General features: G+C 43.9%; 2 long non-coding RNA genes across 3 annotated transcripts in view; one reads left to right on the top strand and one right to left on the bottom strand.

The window, feature by feature from the left end:
• The window catches only part of LOC123464773, a 132960-nt gene extending 130222 nt beyond the window's left edge, over positions 1–2738 (bottom strand). The window contains exon 1 of the long non-coding RNA XR_006639805.1: positions 2620–2738. This is a non-coding gene — a long non-coding RNA (uncharacterized LOC123464773). The remainder of the gene's footprint in view (positions 1–2619) is intronic.
• The window catches only part of LOC123328548, a 165727-nt gene extending 140234 nt beyond the window's left edge, over positions 1–25493 (top strand). The window contains exons 3-4 of one of the 2 annotated variants that reach the window (XR_006543439.2): positions 23045–23160; positions 24089–25493. This is a non-coding gene — a long non-coding RNA (uncharacterized LOC123328548). Of the gene's footprint in view, positions 1–1028; positions 2654–23044; positions 23161–24088 lie in introns of those variants that run through there. The other variant, XR_006543438.2, reaches the window with a different exon arrangement.
• Positions 25494–26836: the final 1343 nt, after the last annotated feature.

Below are 26836 nucleotides of genomic sequence, written 5' to 3'. Positions count from 1 at the left end.
ATCTGTTGTGACAAATGTGCCACACTCATATGAGATCTTAAAAACAGAGGAAATGGAGTGCTGTGTACATGGGAACTTTCTGGACTATCTTTGCAACTTTTCTGTAAATCGAAAACTACCCTAAAATAAAAAGCTTATTTTAAAAAGAAAATTAAAAAAATAAAGCTTAAGAGGAAAAAAAAGAATAGGTGTTTTGGAAAAGCATCTCATACATTTAAAATATGCAGTAGGGTTGGGAACCACTGTTCTAAAACAATAGTCTTTAATCTTGGCTGCACAATTACATTCATCTGGGGAGTTTTTAAAATGGTTGATGTCTGGACCTCCCTCCCAGAAATTCTGATTTCACTGGATGAGTGTGGCCTGTGCATGGGGATTTTTCAAGACCCCACCAGATGTTTCTAATATGTAGCCAGGGTTGAGAACCACTGCTTTAGAGATTTGTGACTCAAACTGTGGTCTGAAAACCAGCAGTATAGACATTATCTGAGAACTTGCTAGAAATGCAGAATCTCATCCCAGACCTACTGACCCAGAATCTGCCTTTGAAGGAGCGTCTCTGGGCGATTCTTATATATATTAAAGTTTAAGAAGCATTAATCTAAAAAAGTGATTCGCAAAGTGTGTTCCCTGGAGCAGCAGTGGCAACATTTGGGAATTTGTTAAACATGCAAATTCATAGGTCATTGAATGAGAAACTCTGAGAGGCAGGATGCGGGATTCCGTTTTAACAAGCCATCCAGGTGATTCTGGCACATGCTAACATTTCATGAACCATAAATCTAGAAGGACAAGGCAATATTTCAGACTGAAAAGCCACTAGGGAAGCTGGCCATCTGAGTATTTTAGAGGCTTAGGGGTTAACTCACTTCTGTAAACTCTATGTGTAACGTTAGCTTCTAAATCCAAAAGACTGAGATGAATAACAGTTTCTCTTCTGTGAGACCCACCTTCCTCCCATCTTGGGACACATCCGGTCAGAGCAGAGCTTGACATTTTTCTCACGGTCTCTCTGATCTCCCGTTCAGGATCCCTGCCAGAGGCTACAGTGACTCCTGCCCCAAGACTGCCTTGCTGATGAGTTTCATATGAAACAAAGGGAAGATGGGGCAGCGCGAGCCGGAAAGGGAAACAGCACAGCCATGGAGACTCGAACGGCCAGCTCTACAAACTAAGGAAGCAAATACTTGTCTGCTCACAGGAAGTGGGTCTTCTTTGTGACACAATGCACAAAGTGAGACCTGGGGAAGTGAGAGAGACCATTGCAGTCAACTTCAGGAAGGAGAATGCTCCCCACAGGTGCAGTTCTCGGGCTGCTCTCCTCTGTGTAACAACGTGCAGCCCCAGGTGTGATTTGTCACAATATATCCAACTCTTTTCTTGTGACTTAGCCAGGCCTCGGGCGGGCAGCAAGCTGCAGTTAGAGTGCAGGTTTTGATAATGGGACAGGTGGGCTAACATCTCACACTAATGAGATCCAGGATGAGCTTTCCCTCTGTTCTCTGTTTTTGTGGATTTTCAAGCAATGTTCAGAAGGATCTGTAAACTTGCTTCAGGGACACAACAGAGGGCTGACTCTCCACTGGAGAGTTTAATATGGTACAGAAAGAGGTTTATATCCTGCTCATCCTCCTCCTTTTGTAGGAAGTGGGGGGCTCCTTTGGTGAGCCAGAGTAAAGACAAAGATACTTTGCTAGTGGAAGAATGGGACTTCCCTGAGCTTTGATCCCTGCATCCCACATGCCATGCAGTGCAGCAAAAAAAAAAAAAAAAAAAAAAAAAGTGTTAAAAAAAAGAATGAGGTCATATCAATGAGAGTCATATGCTTCTGTGATTTCTGTGATGGGATCATTGAGATATTATTTTGAGGTTTGTACTTGCTATATTTTAATGAAAACTTTACACTCCTTCAAAAATGATTTATATTACAGACAACCTCTCTTTCTAGCTTTTGTTTTTCAAAAGCCTGAGTTTCTTCTGAGTTTATGAAAGGTGGGCAGGAAAAGAAGGCAGAAGTAGGGTGACAGAGGAGGGAGAATCCCCAAGGCTGAGAAGGTGATGGGCCCACAGGCCCTAAAGATTATGTTGATCCCTGGCCCACTCTCCGGAAAAGTAGCAGGATTTCCAGAAGGAAATACTGAACAGGGCACCTAGGAGGTAGAGCCTAAGCATGGCGTTCCCAGCCTCCATAAAGATCCAAGTACAGAGCAACAGTTCTGACTAAATTCACTGGGTAACAGGGGCCTTGAAAGGGGACTAGCATGAGCTAAATATCTGAGGGTCTTTGGGGATCTTTGCACTGCCCTAGAGGTTTTAAGCTCCCTAGTAATGACTGAACTCAAATTTTCTGCTAGCCCAGGGGACCAGAGACTTAAAATCAGATATAAATAAAGCAAGTTAATGCGACATTTCTCAGGTCCCTGGATAATGGAATAAGATTCCTGCCTGCTCCATTAGCAGGAGAAAAACTTGTCCTATGATTTAAAAGTGTCTGAAAGACCCCAGAACCCTTCCACAAAGGGGCTAACATAGCAGCTAGTAAGGAGGTGTCCCCAGTTCCTGGAAGAACCTGATCAGCCACTTCAAATCCATCGCCAATGCTTGAAAAATAGCACTCACCTTCCTGGGGGGCAGCTGCTGGTCTGCTAGAAGGTAGGATCAACCAAGCATGCGGTCACAGTGATTGTTCTAGGCTGACTTGAGAGAATGCTCAGGAGGGTCCCTTGAGCAGGAATACCAGCCTCAGCCTCTAAACTTCCTCAGTCGAATATTTATTCCTTCAAGTCTTCAGGTCTTCAGACTTCAGTACACGTATTCCTGGGAAACCATAAACCTAAGTGTTTGTAATTAGTGTTTCTCAGGTGTGTTCGATGAAAATAGTTGGATCAGAATCCCCTGGGGAACTTGATCAAACTTGTGTATTCCCACACCCTGCCCCAGACCTGTTGAATCTGGTCTTCTGGGAATGAGGAAAGGGGGCAGAGTGTCTGTGTTTTTACCAAGTATCCCAGGTGACTTGGTCCTCTCAGTTCTGAGACCTTCTGGGGTGGAGTTAGGGGAAGGGCAATGACTTGACAGTAATCCTGTGTGGTGCAGGGGTCACTATCCTGGGGATTGAAGCCCAAAGAATAGCCTCCAGTGTCTGTGTGACTCCAAGAGGGTGTGGAAGGTCTGTGCGTATGAGCTGATACGTGTTTCTGTGAAAGAGGCCCATCAGGGCTCTCAAGCCTTGCTAATGAATTCAAGGCCCTGACAGAGCAGCATCAGTGTCAGCATCACCCTGGAACTTGTTAGAGATGTCTACTCTCAGGACTTCCCTGGTGGTCCAGCAATGCAGGGACATGAGTTCAATCCCTGGTCGGAGAACTAAGATTCCACATGCCGTGGAGCAACTAAGCCTGGACGGTACAGAGCCAGTGGGCCACAGCTGGAGAATCTGTGGGCCCCAAAGGAAGATTCCACGTGACCAAAGGAACACCCCCCCTGTGCCGCACTAAGACCCGAGTCAATCAAATAAATAAGGACATATTTGAAAGGGAAAAAAAAAGGAGTGCCTACTCTCAGGCCCCACCCCAGTTCTGTGGCCTCAGAATTTGCCTCTTAACACAACTCCCTGGCCATTCTCTTGCACATTAAAATCTGAAAAGCACTGGTCTATGGCACATGGGGACACGGAATGGTTTTGTGTATTGCAGCAGACACCCTCCCCAGGCTCTTGCAGTGCCAAGAGCCCAGGCCTGCTCCTCTGTGTGCTTCTGGGGCTCAGCCAGCCTGGGCCTCCCACTGAGAGGCCAGCACCCTCTCCCATCTGTGAGCTTCAGATTCCCCACCAAGAAGGTGAGGTCTGCATGGGGCAGCCAGAGCAGTGCCCATCTGCTCCTGGGGCTGCAGGGTCCGACCCCCTGGAGTGGCAGAACTGAGAGGTGGTAGGAGAAAGGAGTGAAATTGCACCCCCACTCCTTTGGCTGCAGGCTGTGTGGGCAAGAGGAACAAAGAGGGCGCGGGGGTGGCATCTCAGCTGCAGGCTCCCTCTGAAGCCTGTCTTACTGCCCTCCCGCTGCTCAGAGCTCACCCACACCGCCCTTTCTCTTCGACAACGCCTGCCAGAAAACTCATTACTCTGCTCCCAACATGTGGCTGGCCAGGGGCCAGGGTCTGGCTGCCGACAGAGTGACTAACCTCTTAGCCAGCGATGGCGTCCCCCTCCTAGCAGCAGCTGGCACTGCCTCAGGCGATGGGCACAGCTGGGGCAGCTCTGGCCGTGGCCTTCAAAGGCTTCTTGGCTCCATTCTCTGTGTGTCACCACTTTCCTACCTGCTCTGTCCCTTCCTCTTCTTTCTTTATTCATCTCTAATTCCTTCTGCTGTTATTTCTCCCCACTCCCCTTCAACCCATTGTCCTCATCTGCACAGGAATACAATTCAGTATTGCCCAACGTTACCGTCCTTTAACCGCACATATCCTTCTAGCCACTGATCTAGTTTCCTCTCCCCCAACAGTAAAACTTCTTGGAACAATAGTCTTCATGTATTATTTATCATTCCTCCTTTCCATTCATTCCTTTACTCGCTGCAACTTGTCTTCTATTCACACAGCTCCATACAAACAGCTCTTACAAAGCCCCCCATGCCCACCATGGTGTAAATCCAACAGGCACTTCAGTCTCTCCACTGGGCTTGACTTCTCAGCAGAAGTGGACACAGTGACACTCCCTCAGTCCTTGTCTCCCCTCACATCCCAGACCTTGTATTCTTTCTAGTTCCTTCTTAGCAGCTGCTTTTGTCAGCTTCCTCTTCTATTCCACCCATGAATGTGTCAGTCTATCTTCACTCAGCTCTGGGCTCTCCTTTCTTTTCTTCCTGTCTTCCTTTTTTTCTAAAATTTAGGGTCTAGAAGATTTCATTATAGAAAAACAGTCATTTTTTTCCTAGAGCATCTCAATGTGGGCTGAGATTCATCCCTAAGGAGCGAGCAAACATGAACCTTAATTTCTAACCATGATAAGTACTTTGAAAAAAGTTAAATAGGGAGAGACCCTAGTACAGCCCCTCATTTATACTGATGTTTATTGGTGGGGGGAGGGGAGACCTCACGGAAAGCAACATTTAAGCTGACACCTGAAAGATGAATGGAAGTTGGGCAGGTGCAAATCAAAACAATACAAAAAACAGCAAAGGCTAATTCTGATGACATCCACATTCATACCTACAACCCAGACTTCTTCTCTGTGCTCTGTTTATACCTTCTGGACATTTCCACAGGATTGTCACTCAGGCATCTCAAACTTACTTCAATCACAACAGAAATTTGTGTTTCCCCACAGGTACTCGTTTTCTTTCAGACTTTTCCTCCTTTAGTTAATGGCTTCATTTTCTACTTGTTGCTTAAACAGAAACCTGACAGTCCTTATTGACCCTTTACTTTCCCTCACTCCACAAGTACACCCCAATGACAAGACCTGTTATTTCTACCACTAAAACATATCAATAATCCATCCCCTTTACTACCACCAACCTGGTTTAAGCTTCCATCTTTTGTCACTATCTTTTGTCTGGATGACTGCTATAGCTTATCAGGCAGCTCCCCTAAGCTACACACAGGCCACACCCCTTCCATTTTCCATGCAATAGCCAATGTCACCTTTAAAAGTTGTGGCATTCTTGAAATCCTTCAACAGCTTCCCCTGTCACTCACAACGCATGCTCTCTGCAGGCATGTGTGATCTGGCCCCTGCCCATCCTCGCAGCTTGGACTACCTTCTGCTCGCTCACTGCACTGCACACTCATGGCCACCTTTCAGTTCCCCAAAGCCATCCCACTCTTATATGCTGCTTGCCACAGTCCAGGTGTCTAGACATAGCTTTTTCTCTAAACCATTGCGTTCCCATTCTCCAGAGTGGTAGAAACTTAAACTAAGCCAAGTTGGAGTTTCTCTGGTGGCGTCTCACTTCCTGGAAGCTGAAGTTGTGTCAGGTCACTGGGTTGGTGAAGGCCCATTGGTCCTACATCATCCAACCACAAGGGTGTCCACGGAGGCATCCTTTGTTCTCCTAATTACAGGCCATGGAAACATGTTAGTCATCACTGGGATGGGTTCCTGGTCACTTTGCCTCTGCACAAGTGGTCTAGGCTTTCCTTGTGGCTTTCATGTCTCATTTAGAAACCAGAACTCTGCCTGGCTATGTAAGGACTGTCTGTCCAGACTTGCTGCACAGTCATTCCTTAGCTAGGGTCTTCCTTCCTCTTAACCTACCCACCTCACCTCCACTGGACTTCAGAACTAACAACATCTCTGGCCTCTTATGTCCCCTTCACTTCCCCTTCCAAGGTCTGGAGTAACTTGTCTAGTCCAGAGGAAGCACTGCTCTTCTGAAACCCCATGTCTCCCATATATTTTGGCTCTGGATGGAGTCACAGTCCCCTAAGGGCCATAGGGCTTTTGGAAACCAAAGCAAGAAAGACTTGTTTCTGTTACATCTGCTGTGAAGCAATGAGTACCTTACCTTGAGGGACAGGCAAAGGGGAGAAGTAATAGGAACATGAAACACCAGTAAAATTTTAGGAATATTATTCCATCCCATTTCTTCAGTGCCCACCTCTGAACAAATGTCATTGTATTTGTTAGGGCTCTCCAGAGAAACAGCACCAGTAGTGAATAGATAGGTAGTAGATGATAGATGGAATGAGAGAGACAAAAAGAGAGTTTCAGGAATCAGCTCACACAATCGTGGGGCTAGCAAGTCCAAAATCTGTATGGCAGACTAGAGACCCAGGGAAGAGCTGATGCTGCTGTCAGAGTCCAAAGACAGATTTCTTGCTTCTTAGGGGATCTCAATCTTTTAAGGCCTTCAACTGATTAGATAGATGGGCAGAGAGAAGGAGGGATTGGCATTTGCTTTGCTGGTGGCTGAAGCATAGGTTTATTCTGCTTTGGGAGTGATCCTATATGCCTTATTCCATGGTGGTATGGAGTTAATGGAAAATCAGGAAGACCCATTGCCCACCTGATTATGGCAGCTATCATAGCTGTGGAGGTCCTGGCTCAGTCAGTTGCCAAGTGCTAACCATGTTCCCGAACCTCCCAGATGCTCAGCTGCACAGCAATACAGTCTGCATCTTCTAACTATGTCTTTCGAGCTACAGCTATGTAAGTACAATTGATATCCTCAGATCCCTTCTACACGATGAGGAGTATTGCTTGTGTATCAGTCAATATGCAGTCAAAAGATTGAAGTAGGAGCTGGGGGCCAGTGATTTAATAATCTCTGAAGTGAAAGCAAAAGTGGGAATTGAAGTAGTTAATAAGAGCAAAGGCAATGGCTACTGAGATCCATTTACAACCATATGACTCTCTTCAAGATCCACTCTGCTTTGAGTGCTTTAACTTCTGTCCTACAAGGCAACACTCATTCTGTTTATGTTATACTTTATGTAACCAAATAACAAGAATCAGGCAATTCTGGTTTCAGACATCACTCAGGGTCTCCCTTACCCTGTTCAACTGATAGTGAAATAAATGTACAGACAAAACTAGTCTAACGGCGACGTCTAAAAGACAAGCATGATAGGAATGGAAAGGTCATAAGTATTCTGTAAGTTCTTGAGGAAACAGAAGATCCAATCAGGTGATTATCAACACGCTTACTACTCCTCTGAGGAACTGAGTTGAAACCTGTTTTTAGAGAGTGTTTTTAAATTAATTTTACATTCCTAAATGTTCCAGGCATTGAAAAGAGCTGAACTAGACAGATTTTAAACATTCATAGGTTGATGGATCAATGTGGTTTCACGTTTGACCGTGTAAGGGAAGCAAGTATATTTGTGTTCTGTCCCATTAAAAACTAAGTCCATCATTTTTCCCCTGCCACTTTCTCCTTCCAAAATTCTGAAGACTAAATCTAGGTTCTATGAAATAGTGTAGCTGTAATATTGAGATTAAAAAGTAAGTTAAGTTTTATTTCCTGGGTGTAGGTTAGATACTGATCTACTGAATCATTCAATAGTCAATCTATAAAGTCATTTTAATCACCTTCCAAGTTACTAGAACAACAATAATAAATAAGAAATGACATAACTAGCTGAAATCTTTTGGCTAAGATAATTATAAAACTAGTCTAGAAAATAAAATATGACAAATCTATATAATTTCTATAAATGGCATTTTTATTTTGGTCAAGTGATGAGGCAAATAGCTGATACATTAATTAGATCTTTAATACTGAATGGGGTTTTCCATTTGTCTCCCTAAGCTGGTGACAAACAGGTTAATTCTATTTGATATCTTTATATTCACAAACGGAGAATATATGATAATGTATCACATCACATATTTTCTGGGACTACTTTTAATAATGGGTATGATTAATTCTTTAAAACCATTCTGTTTGGAAGTTCTAGAGTTAGAAAGAATTGTTTACTGTCTCAAACCACTTAACAGGAGTTAACAAGCAAAGTAAGAGAGTTGTAGGGTGATGTTTATTGTGAACAAAGCTAGTGGAGGTGATGGAATTCCAATTGAGCTATTCCAAATCCTGAAAGATGATGCTGTGAAAGTGCTGCACTCAATATGCCAGCAAATTTGGAAAACTCAGCAGTGGCCACAGGACTGGAAAAGGGCAGTTTTCGTTCCAATCCCAAAGAAAGGCAATGCCAAAGAATGCTCAAACTACCACACAATTGCACTCATCTCACATGCTAGTAAAGTAATGCTCAAAATCCTCCAAGCCAGGCTTCAGCAATATGTGAACTGTGAACTTCCTGATGTTCAAGCTGGTTTTAGAAAAGACAGAGGAACCAGAGATCAAATTGCCAACATCCGCTGGATCATAGAAAAAGCAAGAGAGTTCCAGAAAAACATCTATTTCTGCTTTATTGACTATGCCAAAGCCTTTGACTGTGTGGATAACAATAAACTGTGGAAAATTCTTCAAGAGATGGGAATACCAGACCACTTGATCTGCCTCTTGAGAAATTTGTATGCAGGTCAGGAAGCAACAGTTAGAACTGGACATGAAACAACAGACTGGTTCCAAATAGGAAAAGGAGTTCATCAAGGTTGTATATTGTCACCCTGTTTATTTAACTTATATGCAGAGTACATCATGAGAAACACTGGACTGGAAGAAACACAAGCTGGAATCAAGATTGCCGGGAGAAATAGCAATAACCTCAGATATGCAGATGACACCACCCTTATGGCAGAAAGTGAAGAGGAACTCAAAAGCCTCTTGATGAAAGTGAAAGTGGAGAGTGAAAAAGTTGGCTTAAAGCTCAACATTCAGAAAACGAAGATCGTGGCATCTGGTCCCATCACTTCATGGGAAATAGATGGGGAAACAGTGGAAACAGTGTCAGACTTTATTTTTTTGGGCTCCAAAATCACTGCAGAAGGTGACTGCAGCCATGAAATTAAAAGACGCTTACTCCTTGGAAGGAAAGTTATGTCCAACCTAGATAGCATATTCAAAAGCAGAGACATTACTTTGCCAACAAAGGTTCATCTAGTCAAGGCTATGGTTTTTCCTGTGGTCATGTGTGGATGTGAGATTTGGACTGTGAAGAAGGCTGAGTGCCGAAGAATTGATGCTTTTGAACTGTGGTGTTGGAGAAGACGCTTGAGAGTCCCTTGGACTGCAAGGAGATCCAACCAGTCCATTCTGAAGGAATCAGCCCTGGGATTTCTTTGGAGGGACTGATGCTAAAGCTGAAACTCCAGTACTTTGGCCACTTCATGCGAAGAGTTGATTCATTGGAAAAGACTCTGATGCTGGGAGGGATTGGGGGCAGGAGGAGAAGGGGACGACAGAGGGTGAGATGGCTGGATGGCATCACTGACTCAATGGACGTGAGTCTCAGTGAACTCCGGGAGTTGGTGATGGACAGGGAGGCCTGGCGTGCTGCGATTCATGGGGTCGCAAAGAGTCGGACACGACTGAGTGATCTGATCTGATCTGATCTGATCTGATTTGTTGTGACAGATATCCATTTAGTGGTGACAACTGCAAGGGTCCCTGCAATCTGTGACACAATAAAAGAACTGAGTTACAGTTTACTATTTGAAAATATTGTATTTTGGACATTTGATGACTTTTCCTACACTCCTGCATCAACATATGAAAAACTGGGGCAAAAGAATATTTTTCATGCCAGAAAGTGGAGTTTTCTAGAAAAACATCAGTTAAATTCCTAATCGTTAAATAATCCCGACCCCAATTAAAATGTAATATCCACACTTTCAGTTCTTATCCACTTAGGGAAACAGTGGATAATGAAAACCAATTTCAAAGCGAAAAAGAAGAACAATAAGAAAGCCCCATTCAAAATGGAGCCAAGTCGTCTGGAATTGGGTTGGGTTTGTTTTTGGTGGGCGGCTCTTTCAAATGCTTTCCTGCCATCTCCTTCTGCATTCCGAAACTCCACTGGGAGCTGGAAAGTGAGGGAAAGTGAGGGAGAGTGGGGGTTCCACCCACAGGATAAACTCTGGAATAATCTGTACCACCAAATTAGGAAACCCCTCAGTATTCATGCTGAGGGAACTATGAGGTAAGCTACTACTACTGATCTTCTAGCAAAACAGTTCAAGAGCTATTTCCCAAGGCTATTTCTCTATTTTATGAATATATATGTGATTGAATATATACATATATGAGTGGACATGTGTATATATATATATATATGCCATCTACTCACTGTGTCCTCACATGGCAGAAAGAGCAAGGGGACTCTTTGGGGTCTCTTCTTATAAGAGTATAACCACATTCCTGAGGGCTCCACTCTCAAGACCTAATCACCTCCCAAAGGCCATCACTTCCAAATATCATCATGTTGAGGATTTGGTTTCAACACATGAACTTTACAGGGACACAAACAGTCCATATACGATAGGCAGGCACCTACTGCCTAAGGTGTGTTAATGTTCCTTCCTAACCATTCTGTAAAATTACTAAGGTCAGCTTGTCATAATCCATGTGTCCTTCCTATTCATCAATAGATGCTCAATTAATGGTTCTTTCAGGGGGAAAGGACATCTCACAGCTCAGCCTCACTGGTTCTCAGAACCCCGAGAGGGGTGGCTCTAGGGATGACCCCAAAACTCAGAATTGCCCTGGGGGCACCCTAAGGCCAGTTTACTGAAGCCCCAGAGCTCACCTGGACTGCCTCTTGCTGTCCCAGATGGCAATCCCAGGTTGGTGAGCCGTGGCTGCCTTCCAGAGCTGGAGAATGAGGGAAAACACAGATCTCATGACTCAGTGATTATCCACATCGGCCATAGATGAGTATTTCTGTCCCTGGCTTGGTAGGAGCTGGTGGGAGGATGCAGTTAGTCACTCTGGGTCACAATGTCCTAAAAGATAGACCCAGCCTGAGGCTATGAGAAAACAGAAGCAGCGTTGGGCCCATCTCTGAGAAACACCTTTCACCTTACAATCCTTTTCCCTTTGGGTACGTGGCTTCAGCTGGCAAAATGCCTCATTTCTTTCCTTTCTGCTGGAACTTTTTGATTTTAGGCCTTTGTCTTCTTAAGCCATTGCCAAACAGATCTCTGATTGTACAATATAACTGAGACTATTGAATCCTATTAAGCACAGTGGTGGTGATAGATCAGATACCATGTAAAGAGGTAATCCCTGAGTTGTCTCCACAACTTCCTTTAGACTGTTATTAATATTTTAAAAAGTCATCTATATGTCATCCTGGTCTTCACTTATTTAGGACTTTTTAAATTGTTGTTACATAATGAGATGGCTTCAATATGAGGACTTCCGGGACTGGGTTTTGCTGTTCATCTCATTGTTCGTGTTTGTTACCCCTTTGGTACTTAGCAGAAGAGCCCAGAACTGAAGAAAGGAAAATCCTGATCTATAGAACCAAAGCCTTATTGATTTACAAAGGAAACCACAACACTTGAGATTGTGTGTATGCGTGTGTGCATCTGTGATGTGTAAGAAGATGAGAGAGCCTTGTGTGGCAAATAGAGGTATGACATGAAATATCTGTGACGAGACACACACTTGGCAGATTTGAAGCTTGAGAGTAATACACATGCTCCCTGTTACCCATCTCATGGTATTTCCTCGAGGTTGAGCTCTGGTAGCTTCTAGCTTCCCACATTTCTCTCTGTGTCCTCTCCTAACCTAACTAGTAAAAGACTAAGATTTTCTGAGTAAGTGGCAGAATCTCTTCAGGTGCAGTCTCTTTTGGCTAGGACCAAATATATAACATTATGGAGAGCAGTAGGAATCCAGTAATTAAAAACAAGTCAATATTCAAGATATATGCAAAAGTCCCTAAAGCTGTAGGCCACACTCCAAACACAGCTTAAATAGGTACAGGTGAGCTTCGGATCCTGCTCCCTCCCAGGTTAGCAGAAGGATATTTCCTTAGCCAGTAAGCATTAATTGAGCACCTAAGGATGAATAGGAAGGATACATGGATTATGACAAGCTGACCTTAGTTTACACATCACTATTGCTTTACCCATGTTGCTAAAAACCTGGCCCAGGCTTGTCACCTTTCATCTGGAACAGAACTGAAAGCAGTTTCCATCTCATAAGTCAATTCCAATTACTTGATGATGGTGCATGTGTGCTAAGCCCCTTCAGTTGCATCCAACTCTGTGACTCCAATGAAGCCCACCAGGCTCCTCTGTTCATCAGGATTTTCCAGGCAAGAATAGTGGAGTGGGTTGCCATGCCCTCCTCCAGGGGATTTTCCCAACCCAGGGGTCAAACCTAGGTCTGCGTTGAAAGTGGATTCATTACTCACTGAATCACCTGGGGAGCCCCTTCTTTCATCAAACCCATCCCTTATTCTTTCTGTTCCATCACCCCCTTTCTCCTGGGTCATCTGCTGCTCATCTCTATTCTTTTCTCCTAGCCCATCGCTGACAACACAGCTGGACCCCAGGACATAACTCTTCTGTCATTTTTGCAACAAGCCTCAAACTCCTTGCCCCCTTCCTCTTGCTGTCAGTCCCACAAATTCTTTTCTGTGGATCACCCCAACCATTTTCCTACTTACTACCTATGTGAAGGCCACTGAGGGTAGCATAGGAATTCATAGTCTTATGGTTTGGGTTTGACAAGCCATGTCCTCTATCCTCAGTTGGGTTCTCAGCACAGCCACCCTTTCACAATTCATTGATCAAGCTTCCTTTCTTCCTGTGACGCTCCCAGTTGCTGTTTAAACCTTCACCACTACACCCAGCCATAGCCACCTTTCTCTCAGCAGACAACTAAGGCTTCTTTTTTAGGCAGTTTGGGCTGCTATAACAAAATATCATATACTTATGGGTGGCTCAAAATCAGACATTGACTTCTCATGGTTATGGAGGCTGGTGATTTCAAGATCAAGGTGTTCACAGATGCTGTGTCTAGTGAGAGCCCCTTTCCTAATTTGTAAAGGGCTGCCTTCTTGCTATTCCCTCACATGGCAGGGTGAGAGAGGCTCTGGTCTCTTCCTCTTCTTATAAGGACATTAATCCCATCATAGGGGCTCCATGCACATGACCTCATCTAAACCAAATTATCCCCCCAAAATCCCACCTCCAAATCCCACCACATTGGGGATTAAGACTTCAATATACAAATTGGAGGGACATAAACATTTAGTCCATTGTTGTTGCTGAGTCACTAAGTCACATCTGATTCTTTTTCAACCCCATGGACTGTAGCCCACCAGGATCCTCTGTCCATGGGATTTCCCAGGCAAGAATACTGGAGGGGTTGCTGCCAGGGTCCAGCCCCGGTGGATCCAGGGAATTCGAAGCGGGGACGGCGTCGGCGAGGATCAGGAAACAACTACTTAATTAAACTTTAATTAAGGATATAAAGAGTAATAGAATAAGGATAGCTCAGTGAGGAAATTCAGTGGAGAAAAGAGGCTGAAATAAGGATAGCTCAGTGAGGAAATTTAGTGGAGAAAAGAGGCTGAATAATTCAGCCAGAAGGTGAGAGAAAGAACGACATGGGGAGACCAAGTTTCGGTGAACAAGGCCCGCACTTTATTTTCCAAAGTAGTTTTTATACCTTAAGTTATGCATAGAGGATAATGGGGGAAGGGGAAGAGTCATGCAGCAAGCCAGGCTTTCTTCCTGCAAACTTATCATATGCAAAAGCTTAGGTGATTTGCATCATCTTCTGGCCCGGAGACCTGTTAACATTTTAAGACCCTTTCTTCAGAAAACTTATTTTTCTCTAAAGGTGATTGGTCAGGAGCCACCCTCCAAAAGCCTTAGATAAAGTTGCATTCCTACAGAGCAAAGGTGTGGTGGGCTGTAACAAGAAAAAGAATTAACTCAAGGGTCCCAGGTTACAAACATTAAAGCTACTACTTACACCAATTATATTAATCAATACACTGCCAGGGACACAGCAGGTAAGGGATATGGAAACTTAGCAGCAAACATTGGCTCAATAAGTGAAAAACCCTTCACCAATACAATTTCTAATCAATCTTTTAACTGCTCAAAGGAATCTGTATTTAGACAGTTTAGAACATCTCATGCCTCTCACAGTTGGGAGGCTCTGAGCAATCACATGTGGCCGGAAAAACCTATTCAGGCAGGCTAGAGGACTTCCAAAGGAATTTGTAGGTTGAAACACTATCACACCCAGGAATTTTATTAACTGGAGCTGTAAGTTAACTCTTTTTTCAGAGAGAGGTAGTGGGGGACAGCCCCCCGTAAAGTCAGAGGTGTAGGTGAAAGCACAAAGCAGAAAGTAGGCAGACTCTGGTTTTGGGGGATAGATGCTTGAGAATTTCCAGGGGGACTCCTGAGGCTCGATCCCGCCTTTGCGTATGCCGAGCCTCCTTCCTCATGACCTTTGTCATGGGTGGAGCTCCTCACGCTGGCTCCCGGCAGTGATAGAATTCCAGTTGAGCTATTCCAGATCCTGAAAGATGATGCAGTGGAAAGTGCTGCACCCAATATGCAATATGCAATATACACTCAATATGCAATATGCCGGCTCCCGGCAGGTTGCCATTTCCTCCTCTAGGGGATTACAGTTTCTATTTCATGAACTACTTCAGCTCACATCCTTGGAACTTCAGCCACTTTTGCAGTTACCTTCCAGCTTTCACAAAGGAAAAGATGGATCCTCTCCTGCCCAGAGACTCCTCTGGGGCTCTGGATCCAGTCTCTTCTGGGCCTTTGCTCTTTCCTTTTTACTTCTTCTTCCCAGCCTAGAGATGGTCAGGTCTCTCCCTTCTTAACACCTCTCTCCCTGGCTTGCCTGCCACTGTCCCTGTCCCTCACAGCCAAGTTCTGGAAAAGTCCATTCTTTCGTGACTCTGGCCACATACCTGTCTTACCTTGAAGTAGGCTCTGTCACTTTTCTTGGCTTCCCAGATACCAGACCTTCCTGGTTCTCCTCTTTTCCTTTAGTGAGTCTCCTCGAGCCCTGTCCTTTAAGTGATTGAGTGGCCCGAAGATTTGAAAGTTGGTCTGTGCTAACATGGAAGGCTGATCCTGTAAGTGCCATGCCATGCTCTAGTCCTTTCTGAGCTGTCACCAGGTGAAGAGTGAGTGTTGTCATGTCAGAGGACAAAGAGGATGGAGAAGGTACCATGGTTTCCAACAAAGCATGAAACATGAGGAACAGTCACATTCCACAGATTCTTGACCTGCACTGCTGCTTCTGTAGCATCTTCTTCAACTCTGGCTAAAGAACGTGAATTTCCTGTTTGACTAAGATGCCTATATTTAACCACAAATATTGTCACAAAAGGGCTTCCCAATGGCTCAGTGGTAAAGAATCCACCTGCCAATGCGTGAGATGCAGGAGACACAGGTTTGATTCCTGAATCAGGAAGATCCCCTGGAGAAGGAAATGGCAGCCCACTCCAGTATTCTTGCCTGGAGAATCCCATGGACAGAAGAGCCTGGTGGACTACAGTCTGGGGGGTTGCAAAGAGTTGGACCTGACCGAGCAACTGAGCACGCACACGTTGTCACAAAAAGGGCATCTAAATACCTGTTTACAGGGAGGGCAGCAGCCGAAACTAACCTGCCTGGCTGGTTCAGGGCCTGGAACATCCAAGTGACCACCAGGATTTTGCTCTAAAGAGGATCTGAAGGAGAAGGAAGACCTTTCTCTAAGTTCTGGATTTGGGGATTAGACCCTCATGTAAAGGAGAAGAAAAAAAGAGACGCTCCCCACTACCCAACTCCTTTATGAGATGGAGAACTTTCCCTGAATGGGAGAGGTTGGGCTCAGGGTACCAAAAAAAGGGGTGAGGATCAGTCCTGGCCCCTTTTCAACTGATCTCTAGTCCACCAGATGGACATCTGATACTAGACAGCCTGTGTTTTCTGAGGCCTGTGGGAGGCCTCCTCTCTACGGGGTCATTAAGTTCAAACCTGGGGCAGGAACAGCCCAAGCAGCTTCTTTGAGCTCTGGCAAATGTTGACATCCTGGGAAACCAGGTGGTGCCTGCAATCAAATACCTCTTTGTAACTCAGATCCTTGATTTCTCTCCCTGTGGCTGGTGAGGCCTTAGGAAATAAGCTCTTCTCGAACGTGAAGCCCAGAGGTAAACAACTGAGAAGCTCAGCTCACCAATTGGCTAGAGAAGTTCCACTTCCTCTGCATAGAGTGGGTTTTGGAATAATAATGTTCTATTTCATAAGCTACATTCCAGTTTCGAGGGCCCACTGACTGTAACCATTCATCTCCACAGACAATTAGCCTCTCAAAGTTCTTTTCAAGCCCCGGGGGCTCTTGTGTCTGCCCCACACCCTCTCTGGGGAGATTTTGAATGAAGCTGTGCCAGAGTGAGGCGGGTCCCAAGATGTGAAACTATAATCAGACTCAACATTTGAGAAACCAGAATGTTGATTTCCTAAAGTGCTTAGTCACTTTTAGTCACTGCTGCTCCTCTGTGGTTGGGCCCAGTGTGAATTTGAGTGAGTCATCTATTGGGACAGGGCATACCCAGGAGAGAATAGCAGGACTTTTAATCAATCTCAGATTTACTGGCTAACGAATTTGCCATCCGAGCACTGTTCCTTGTACTGCATCGTTTCTTCATTCATATATATGCATATTCACACACACACACACACACACACACTCACACATGTAAGAAGTGGGTTCTTGCCAGAAGTCAAATGCTCTGGTGCCTTGCTCTTGGACTTTCCAGCCTCCAAACAGTGAGAAATAAGTTTCTGTTGATTATAAGCCACTCAGTCTATGGTATAGTGTTACAGTGGCCTGAATGGACCAAAACAGCACCTCTGTGAATCCATTCACAAGTTTCAAAGAGCATACAAGATGATATATTAGAAGAAAATACATGAGGTTCAGAGAAAGAAAGAAAGTTTTTTGAGGAGGCTCGCCATGAACTGATTCTAAATACAAAGCAGTGAATTGTTTTAGTTTTTAAAATAATTTTGGAATTTTTAATTATGATACTAATAACTGTTTATATTAGGAAATACAGGTGAGAAAAACAAGCTTAAACTTCCAACTACTGCACCACCAAGAAGTATCTGTTGGGCATCACAGTGTAACCCAGGCCCCAGCTTTTTCTACCCTCCCTTTCTATTAATACCATTCTGGTCTGATCTACTTCATACCTACAAAGCATCCTCATTAAATTTCATTTCACAAAAATGTTTCCAATGTTAAAGCAAGTTTGAAAACTACTACTAAACACCAGGACCAGGTAAGTCTCCCTGAATCCTGATTTCCTTGCATCACTTTCCTTCTGATTAGCCTCCAATGACAATATCTTTAGCTTGGTCATTCAGGGCCACTGCTTCTGGCCACAGTCTATCTTTGCACCCTGGTTTCCCATCCACCCCCTACAAGACCCTGTTTCTGGAAAGTGATGTGCATGGTCCTACTCCCAATCTTCTCGCTCACATCTTTCTGCTACATTATGGGCCCAACTCTTCAAATATTTGCAAACTCTATACGCTGAGTCTGTCTAGCTTTATTGGCCTATGAGTCACAGCAATAGAACCTCCCTGCATCACCTCACCTGAGTGATGTGTGATCTCTGAGGCCCCTCAGAGTCACACCAGAAGTTTCACCCCACACATTGTTTGACGTATACTCACTATGTGCCACAAACACATGGCCTCTGCCATGTTCTTCTTTTCCCACGCCAGCTATCCTTATGCCCCCACGTGTATGCTTCCAGCCAAGTCTGCCATTCCTCTAAATATCCTCCATGAATGATGTAATATCTTTTCTCCTGATGAGCCCAAGAGTCGACCCTCAAGGTGCCAGCATTGTGTCTCGTGGACTCCTTAAGACACAGGTAGTAGGCCAGCCTCCACCCACTAGACACCAGGGGACCCTCCCGCAGCTCTGTGACTCAGACCCTTCCTGATGGCAGCTCCTTGGGCATCTGCCCTCTTTCCACAGGCTCAGACCAGAGTCCTTCCTGGTCTCTGGTCCCTGACCCCACACAGAGGCACTCTTGACAATTTACTCATGCAAGTGTACATCTGAGAGTTGTTCGCCTGGCTGTACTCAGAGGAACTTGGATATATTCTAGTCTTGCTGGTGGAAAGAGTTTAGATTCAAATCAGGAATCCCACTACATTCCCTTTAAGACTCTCAGACTTAGCACCAACCTTTATCAAGTCTCTGAGTGTCTCAGGCTAAACATACAGGCCTCTGAAGCAATTGTGTTTACAGAGCTAATTTGGTAATTAATCATGTTTTTGTCTGTGACAACTCTTCTGTTCTTTCCTCAAATTGGTGTTAATTATTTTTATTGTACTAGAAAAAAATATATTTAGTGGATTATCTTTCTGGTTCTAAGGATATTGAGCAGAGAAAGATAGTCCCCTTCTCTATCAATCCTTAAGAACATAGGCATAGCCTGAATTATTAAAAAGCATCGACGTTTCATGTTTGTGTCTTGCTTTATAATTGATGTAAAGACCATGGTTTTCACTACTTTGTATTGGTAACCATGCCTGGTATTCGGTGGGCACTCATACCAGGTGCTTCTCTCATTTTAGAGATGTTTAAAGTTATTATTTTTACCTTAAGATAGCAGAGGATAAGAGACAAGGCAAAGTAAAACAGGACAGAAGTTATACAAAACAAAAAATTCCAGAAAGAATAACCATGGGAAAAATTTTAGTTAAGCATTTTGATGATAGGGTAAAAGATTCCTGAAGTAATCTCCCTTCTTTCAGGCATTGCTTTAAATGCATATATTAAGTATCTCATTCACTCAGTCCACAAATACATATTAAGCACCTCCTGTGTATCAAACAGATAACACCCCTGCCCTCCAGAAACTTCCAGTTTAGTATAGAAAAGCAGAGACTAAACCAGATCCTTTCAGACTGTGGTAAGTACAATGAAGGAAATAAACAGAGTGGGGTGTAAGAGTGCAGCCCCTTATGATGAAATGGTCAAGAAAGCTTTTCTGAGATGGTATTTAGGCAATAGCAGATGGATGACAAGGTAGAGCCAGGGAAAGAATGTTCCCAGGGCCACCACATGCCGTCTTACAGGTTGCGCACTGCTCATGAACTCTGTTTACACAGATAACCATAGTACCCCCTAGAGTTGTACAGCAGAACAGCTCAGAGTGTTCCAGGCACATGTTAGTCAGTTCATTTGTCTAGTCAATTTCCTTTGCTCAGGTTGACTTGCACATCTACTGACAGGCACTTAGTCTAGACACAATGGCAATCACAATAAGCGTGTGTTGGTTCAGACGAGTCAAGAAAACGACCCTCAGCAAATTGCAGGCTGGTGTTTATTGATCAGCTTATGACTAAATGTTCTCCCCTTCTAGAGACATGGGAGATGAGGCTAGAAATTGACACAGTTTAAGTGGGAAAAGCATCAGTTCTTTGGTGATGTTAGCCTTCTTAGGGACCAAGTCTTATGCCAATATGAAAGATGGTCCATGAAGAAAGGTAAGCACTGAAGAATTGATGCTTTAGAACTGTGGTGCTGGAGAAGACTCTTAAAAGTCACTTGGACAGCAAGGAGATCAAACCAGTCAATCCTAAAGGAAGTCAACCCTGAATATTCATTGGAAGGACTGTTGCTAGAGCTGAAAGTCCAATACTTTGGCCACCTGAAGCAAAGAGCTGACTCATTGAAAAAGACCCTGATGCTGGGAAAGAGTGAAGGCAAAAGGAGAAAGGGATGGCAAAGGATGAGATAGTTACATAACATCACTGAGCAAACTCAGGAGATAGTGGAGGACAGAGGAGCCTGGTGTGCTACAGTCCATGGAGTCGCAAAGAATCAGATATAATTTAGCAACTGAACAACAAAGCAAGTGGAAAAAGCTTGAGGTCATTTTGGGAACCAATCTATTGTCTTCCCCATAGTTATAATGCCAGGGGGAAAAAGGATGAGTAATTGCTATCCAAGCCTAAAGCTGGTTTTCATGGTAAGAAATCCTCTCTCTTCAAGAATGATCAAATGTGAAGTTTGGAAAATAGCCTTGATAATTACAGACTATACTATTAAATGCATGGTAAATTAATCATTTGACTTCATGGCATGGGGGTATCCCATAATGACAGGTTAATGGATGCCATGCTTAATAAAAATGATACCATTAGACCTCTAGTGAAGTCAATACTGTAGCTCTTTGCTGGCCACATCCTTGTTAAACCAGCCTCAAAAGCAAATGTACAGAGAAACTTTGAGGTTCTGAACTGGTTTAACGGGTTTCACAGAAGGGTTTCAAAGGTAGGTAGATGCCTTGTCAATTTAGAATTAGGCAACAGAGGCTTCAGTAGAGCTCATATGGTGACCTCAGATTGCTCTGGAAATGACGCAGCTAGAAACTGACTCCCTGTTCCCTGCATCTCTCAGCTGATTCTACTTCCTCTCTCCAACTGTGCTCATCAGTGTTTGAATCTGTCCAAGTCGGTTCTGAAGAGGAAATTCCAGTCTCTTCTCCCACATGTTTGTGTGTAGAACCTGACAGGAGTTCAGGGGGCAGTGAGCAGGCAGGATAACAGGGCAGGATGGGGCAGAAGTCATGCTCCGGGGCAGGCACTGAGAATAAAGTCACCCACAACCAGGGGAAGAAAAACTGCAGGCCGGCTCTGCAGCTGGGATTACTCAAAGGTTTCCTATTGTGGAAAGTAAGATGGAGGTGTCCATTCACCAGTGCCAGGTAGAGCAGCATTGTTCTGGAATATCTGATTCAAAATAGGTGGAAAGATGGGTCAGGATTCAAGACCTAAACAATGAGGGTTGAAGGATCGTAGGCTCCACAGAACTCCCCAGAGCATGCTTGCAAATCTTAAACGTAGATATGAATCTCCTGGAACCTGACAAAAAGTGCAGATCCTGATTCAGTAAGTCTGGTGCTCTTCATCTCTAATGAGTTCTCAGGTGATGCCAGTGCTTCTGGTTTGTGCATCACACTCGGAATAAAGGGGCTACAGCATGAGGCAAGGTCCCTCCTGCCTTTCCTCCTCCATCACGGGCCCGAGAGGAATGAGGAAGCCTAGAGATTGGGCAATAACACTGCTCTTGCTCAACAACACTGTTGACAGCATGCGGCAGCCCAGAGACTGAGAGAAGTCTGAGCCCTGTCATTAATTCCAGGGCAGGGGCTGAACAGCTGGCTGCTGGATGAGGCTCAGAGCAGAAAAAGCCTGAATCTTTCAGGCATAAGAAAATTATCAAATTTCAAACAAAGATGGGTTGTATTTGATGAATCAAAGGAAAAGGTTGAAAACCTCTGTCCCTTTTTTTATAATTAAATTTATTTTTAATTGAAGGATAACTGTTCTACAATTTTGTGTTGGTTTCTGCCAAACATCAGCATGAATCAGCCATAGGTATACCTCTGTCTCCTCCTTCTTGAACCTCCCTCTGACTCCCTCCCCAGCCCAGCCCTCTGTTGCTGCTAAGTTGCTTCAGTCGTGTCCAACTCTGTATGCCCCCATAGATGGCTGCCCACCAGGCTCCTCTGTCCCTGGGATCCTCCAGGCAAGAATACTGGAGTGGGTTGCCATTTCCTTATCCAATGCATCATGCATGCTAAGTCACTTCAGTCCTGTCCGACTCTGTGCGACCCTATGGACAGCAGCCCACCAGGCTCCTCTGTCCACGGGATTCTCTAGGCAAGAATACTGGAGTGGTTTGCCATTTCCTTCTCTAGCCCACCCCTCTAGGTTGTTACAGAGCCCCAGTTTGAGTTCCCTGAGTCACACAGCAAATTCCCACTGGCTATTTATACCTTTGTCCCTTTTAAACACCTCACATGAAAGATCCTTATCACTTCCACCCACTGTGCTCAGTGCTCTGACAGAGTGAGGTCCCTTTGCAGACTGGAAGTTGTCAAAGTACATGGAACAAACACTGACTTAGGAAGAGGGTGGGGTTTATGATAGACTGATGCTTTCTCATACAAGCTTCTAGGAAAATGCAAAGGGAAGATCTCCAGGGCCACTATCCTGGACTCTAAATTGCATGCTGTGATGGTTAATTTAATGTGTGAGCTTGGCTAGATGATAGCACCCCATTGTTCGATTAAAAACTAGTTAAGATGTTGCTGTGAAGTTATTTTGTAGATGCTGTTGACGTGTACAATCAACTAGCATTAAATAAAGATCTTCACAGTCTGAGGGCTTCATCCACTCACTTGAAAGGCCTTAAGAGCAAAACTGAGGTTTCCCTGATGTAGAAGTTCCACCTGTTAAAATGTGCAGCTTCAGCTCTTGCCAGAGAGTTTCCAGCCTTGCAAGTCCCCACAATCGTGAAGGCTGATTGCTTTAAATAAATCTTGTTCGGTATACATTTGATCCTCATTATTCACAGATTCTGTATTTGTGACTTTGCCTACTTGTTAAAATTTAGTATTACCCCCAAATTAACACTTCTGGTGCTTCCACAGTCATTCCTGGCTACATGTAGAGTGGTAAAGAATTTGTCACCTAATCCATTCGTTTCTATCTAAGGTTGAACGAGATGACGCTCTGCCTTCTTGTTCAGCTCTCAGACTGTAAACAAGTGTTCTTTACACGGTGTATGTAGCACCATGATTTTCATATTTTTACATTTTTTGTTGGTGATTTTACTGTTTGCAGATGCTCCTAAGCATCATGCTGAAGTGCTTGTCCAGTGTTCCTAATGCCAGACGGCTGTGATTGAGCCCCGTGAGGAAACAGACTTCCTTCAGGCATCGGTTACAGAGCTGCAGGCCGTGAGTTCAACGTTAATGAATCAAGAGTGTATATTAAGTAAGGTGTCTTTAAACAGAAATACAGATAAAACAAGATTATATTTTGATCAGTTGATGGGAATGTGACCAGAAGCTCATAGGAACCACACTGTATTTCCCCTAGGAACCATGACTCTGTACTTACTAATTCAATGTTTGTAGACTTTATGAAACATAACTACCATGAATAGTGAGGACTGACTGTGTGTGTGTGTATTGGCATGCATGTGTGTGCGCCCTACTGGTTCTGTTTCTCTGGAGGCACCCTGACTCATGCAGGTACCACCCTTTCCTCCAGGGCTGGCTGTGTACAGCACAGTTGATGAGGATCTTTTGTCCTTTCTGCATTCAGATCTCCAACAATATCCTGCAGAGGGAAGAAGGGGGTCCATCTATAAACCATACAGTGAATATTAACAGTCCCCTTTTTAAAACAGTTTTTCTCTTAATAGCTTATACTTAGGGACACAAAATATACACAAGCCCTATAATTTGAATGTTATTCCATCTCCCTGATAAAAAAGAAGTAGGCTAGATTAGGTAATAACTGGAATGCATTTCAGCATTTTTAATGTAATTTGGATGATGAGCCCCAAATTACTTTTCCAATATAAACCAATCAAGTCTATTCCAGTTTTAGTGACTTTACCAAAAATAAACTTCTTTATGAATGTATAAAAAGATAATTAGACTGTATCCAAGGCATTGGGCCTATTCCCAAGTGGAGAGAAGCCAGCACGTCTCAGAGTGACATGAAGGCACCAATTTAACAACCCACCGTCCTTGCTATCCCCAGTCCAGTGGTCAGCAGTAGTCTTCTCAAGAGGCTGAGATGATGATTCTAGCTTGCCTGGTCCATAGCTGCAGGCTCCATTGCTAATTTTAAATTTTTCATCTTCCATGTTCGCAGCGTGACTCAGGAGGAACTGGCAACAAGGAGTCACATCTTAGTCAAACCACACCCCACTCCTGGAAGACCACTGAAGCCACTCAAGACCACTCAAGCTCAATCCCTCTGTGGTGTGGGTCAGCCATGACAGTTCTGTGGATATCATGCATTTTCCCCTACGTGTCCACGAACACCTGAATGAGGCTTGAAAAAGCTTATAGATAATTCTCTTTTTCCTTTAAGAATATGTCACAGCTAAGACTAAGAGCCATGCATCAGCTTTCATTGATCCTGAAATAAAACCCTGTTTGGAAAAAGCTTCTTTTATGCACAGCTTCAAGAAAATCAGAACGCCATTCTGATTTTCTTGAATCAGACCATCCATAACATAATTCAAGCATCAAAAATGTTCAGTGAAAACAGAGGAAGGGGAGAGAGAGCATAATACAATCTGAATTTTTTTTGTATGCAAAAATGTTTCCCTTTTAATGTTTAGCAATTTTCATGATGTGACTAGTATCCTGAGCTGTTCAGTGATAGAATGGGAGCTGCCTTGTCGTGTGACTGCTCAGATGATAAAGAATCTGCCTGCAATGTGGGAGACCTGGGTTTGATCCCTGCATTGGGAAGATCCCTTGAAGAAGGGAATGGCTACCCACTCCAGTATTCTGGCCTAGAGAATTCCATGGACAGAGGAGCCTGGCAGGCTAGAGTCCATGGGGTCACAAAGAGTCAGACAAGTCAGAGCAACTTTCACTATCACTTTTAAATAAGAATGATATACTAAACACAATTAAAATGAGTGTCACCCTTCCACCAAATAAAAAATTGTAGAAATACATATAGTAAGCAAACTGATTGAGTCAAATTATTTCAACTAGGAAAAAAAAGTCTGAATGGCTAAACAGTACTAACTCTTACAAAGTTTGGCCTGTGCAGCCCATCTCTCCCTGTGGCTCTTTGTTCCACATTTCATACCCTACTGGTCACTTCCCTTCCCTTAAACCAGGTGTCAGGTGCTCCTTCCCCTGCTCTCAGCTGGTTGCTCCTTTCAAAAGGATTCAGTTAAGTCAGGGGTTGGAAACAACAGCCCACAGGCCAATTAGAGCCCACCTCCTGTTTTTGCAAATGAAATCTTACAGAAACTCGGCCATGCTTATTCAATGGCTGCTTCCATCCTACCACGTCAGAGCTGAGCAGCTCCAACAGAGATCTGATGACCCACAAAGCTTAAAATAGTTACTATCCAATCCTTTACAGAAAAAGTCATTTACTGGCCCTTGAATCAAGTCCTTCACACTAAGGCATTACAGTTTTAATATGTTACTTCTCCAGGAGAAAAAAAAAATCCATTACTTAGATTTTAATAAGAGGCAACATCTTTCATTTAGAGAAAGTGATGGCTAATAGCAGAATTTCAGTTATTGGCAATGGGATACTCAGGAGGTATTTTGAGGTGGAGGAATTTCTTAAGTTCAATGAACACCTATTCCACCTGCCCATCAACCCAGTTGTGGGGCCAAAAATGGAGGATTTTGATAATTACAATGATTTGGAGAAAGACTTGAAAGAGAGGTCAGTCTGAAAGCAGCTTGGGACTGCCATAGCTGGCATTTTGGAGCGGAAAACACATGACCCAGGAGATTTGTCTCCATCTGACTCAAATATTTATTCTTATCACTTATAAACTGACAAAAACATTTGGAAGTCCATTTAAAGAGAGTCAGATTCCTAACTTTGGTTGTCCCCTAATCTTTTACCTTTTTACTTTTCACAGATAGCTAAGTTCCCAGAGATAAATCCTTTTTATGGCCCATGGAAGATTTTCTCTCTGAAATTCCCTTGAGCAGTGTTATTTATCTCTAGAGAAGTCTTCTCCAAGTAAGCAGCGACAGCGAGCTCTGGAGCCTTGCTTCCAGAGCACAGGGGCTCGGTTCTCACCAGCATCATGCAGCAGACGACACAAGAGTTTGAAGTGGACGCTGTACAAACTGGAAACAGAACATCTAGTTTCCATCTCAAGGTGATGCAGGAGAATGATGGTCACTCCTGACTTTCCTTTGTTCAGGATATTATGTCTCAAAATGTTCTCCAAAACATTATCTTGTTCCTTTGATGTGAAAATTGTCATTCCCTTTCCTGTCATTCCAGGTAAGGAAACAGAAGATCCGAAGGGTTAAATGACTCCTTTTAGATCAAACAGCTGTTGGAGGTAGATCAGATGAAAAATTCATGTCTTCAGAGTCCTCTCAGGATAGGGGTTTATTCTCATGTTAGAAGGAACTTGGGGCTTCACAAGAGCAGTTAGACCAATGCAGCCATTTGTAGAAGTCTTGAAGATCAAGGTTTTGTCATTGTTCAGGTACAAGAGCATAAGTGGCAACCTAAAGAGGTACAGGCTTCCTGCAGGTGTGCCTATGAGCTATCCAAGGTGAGTACCAGGATGGCATCATACATGGTGCCTTGACCCTCCTGGGATGGTGCTCATATAGTACTAGCATTCTAGTAAACTCAAAAAATGCAGGCCAATTATACAAAGGTGTTCCTTCCTTCAGCTGACTCCACCCTGGGCCAGAAGCTCAGCCAGTTGAGATCCAGCCCCTCCTCACATCCTTCACCCAGAAAAGACACCATTGTCAGCTGGTACAAACTGAACCATCCTGTTCAGAGAGCTCCCTTCAGGAAGAAGGGATGTTTCTCAAAAGAAATATAAGCTTACTGAGAAGAACCGAATCCATATGGGACCATAAACACAACACAGCTCACCAA

The sequence above is a fragment of the Bubalus bubalis genome, chromosome 12 (genome assembly GCF_019923935.1).
Source record: "Bubalus bubalis isolate 160015118507 breed Murrah chromosome 12, NDDB_SH_1, whole genome shotgun sequence".
Classification (NCBI taxonomy): Eukaryota; Metazoa; Chordata; class Mammalia; order Artiodactyla; family Bovidae; genus Bubalus; species Bubalus bubalis.
Note: the sequence above shows the minus strand (reverse complement) of the source record. Positions and strands in the feature narration are given on the sequence as shown.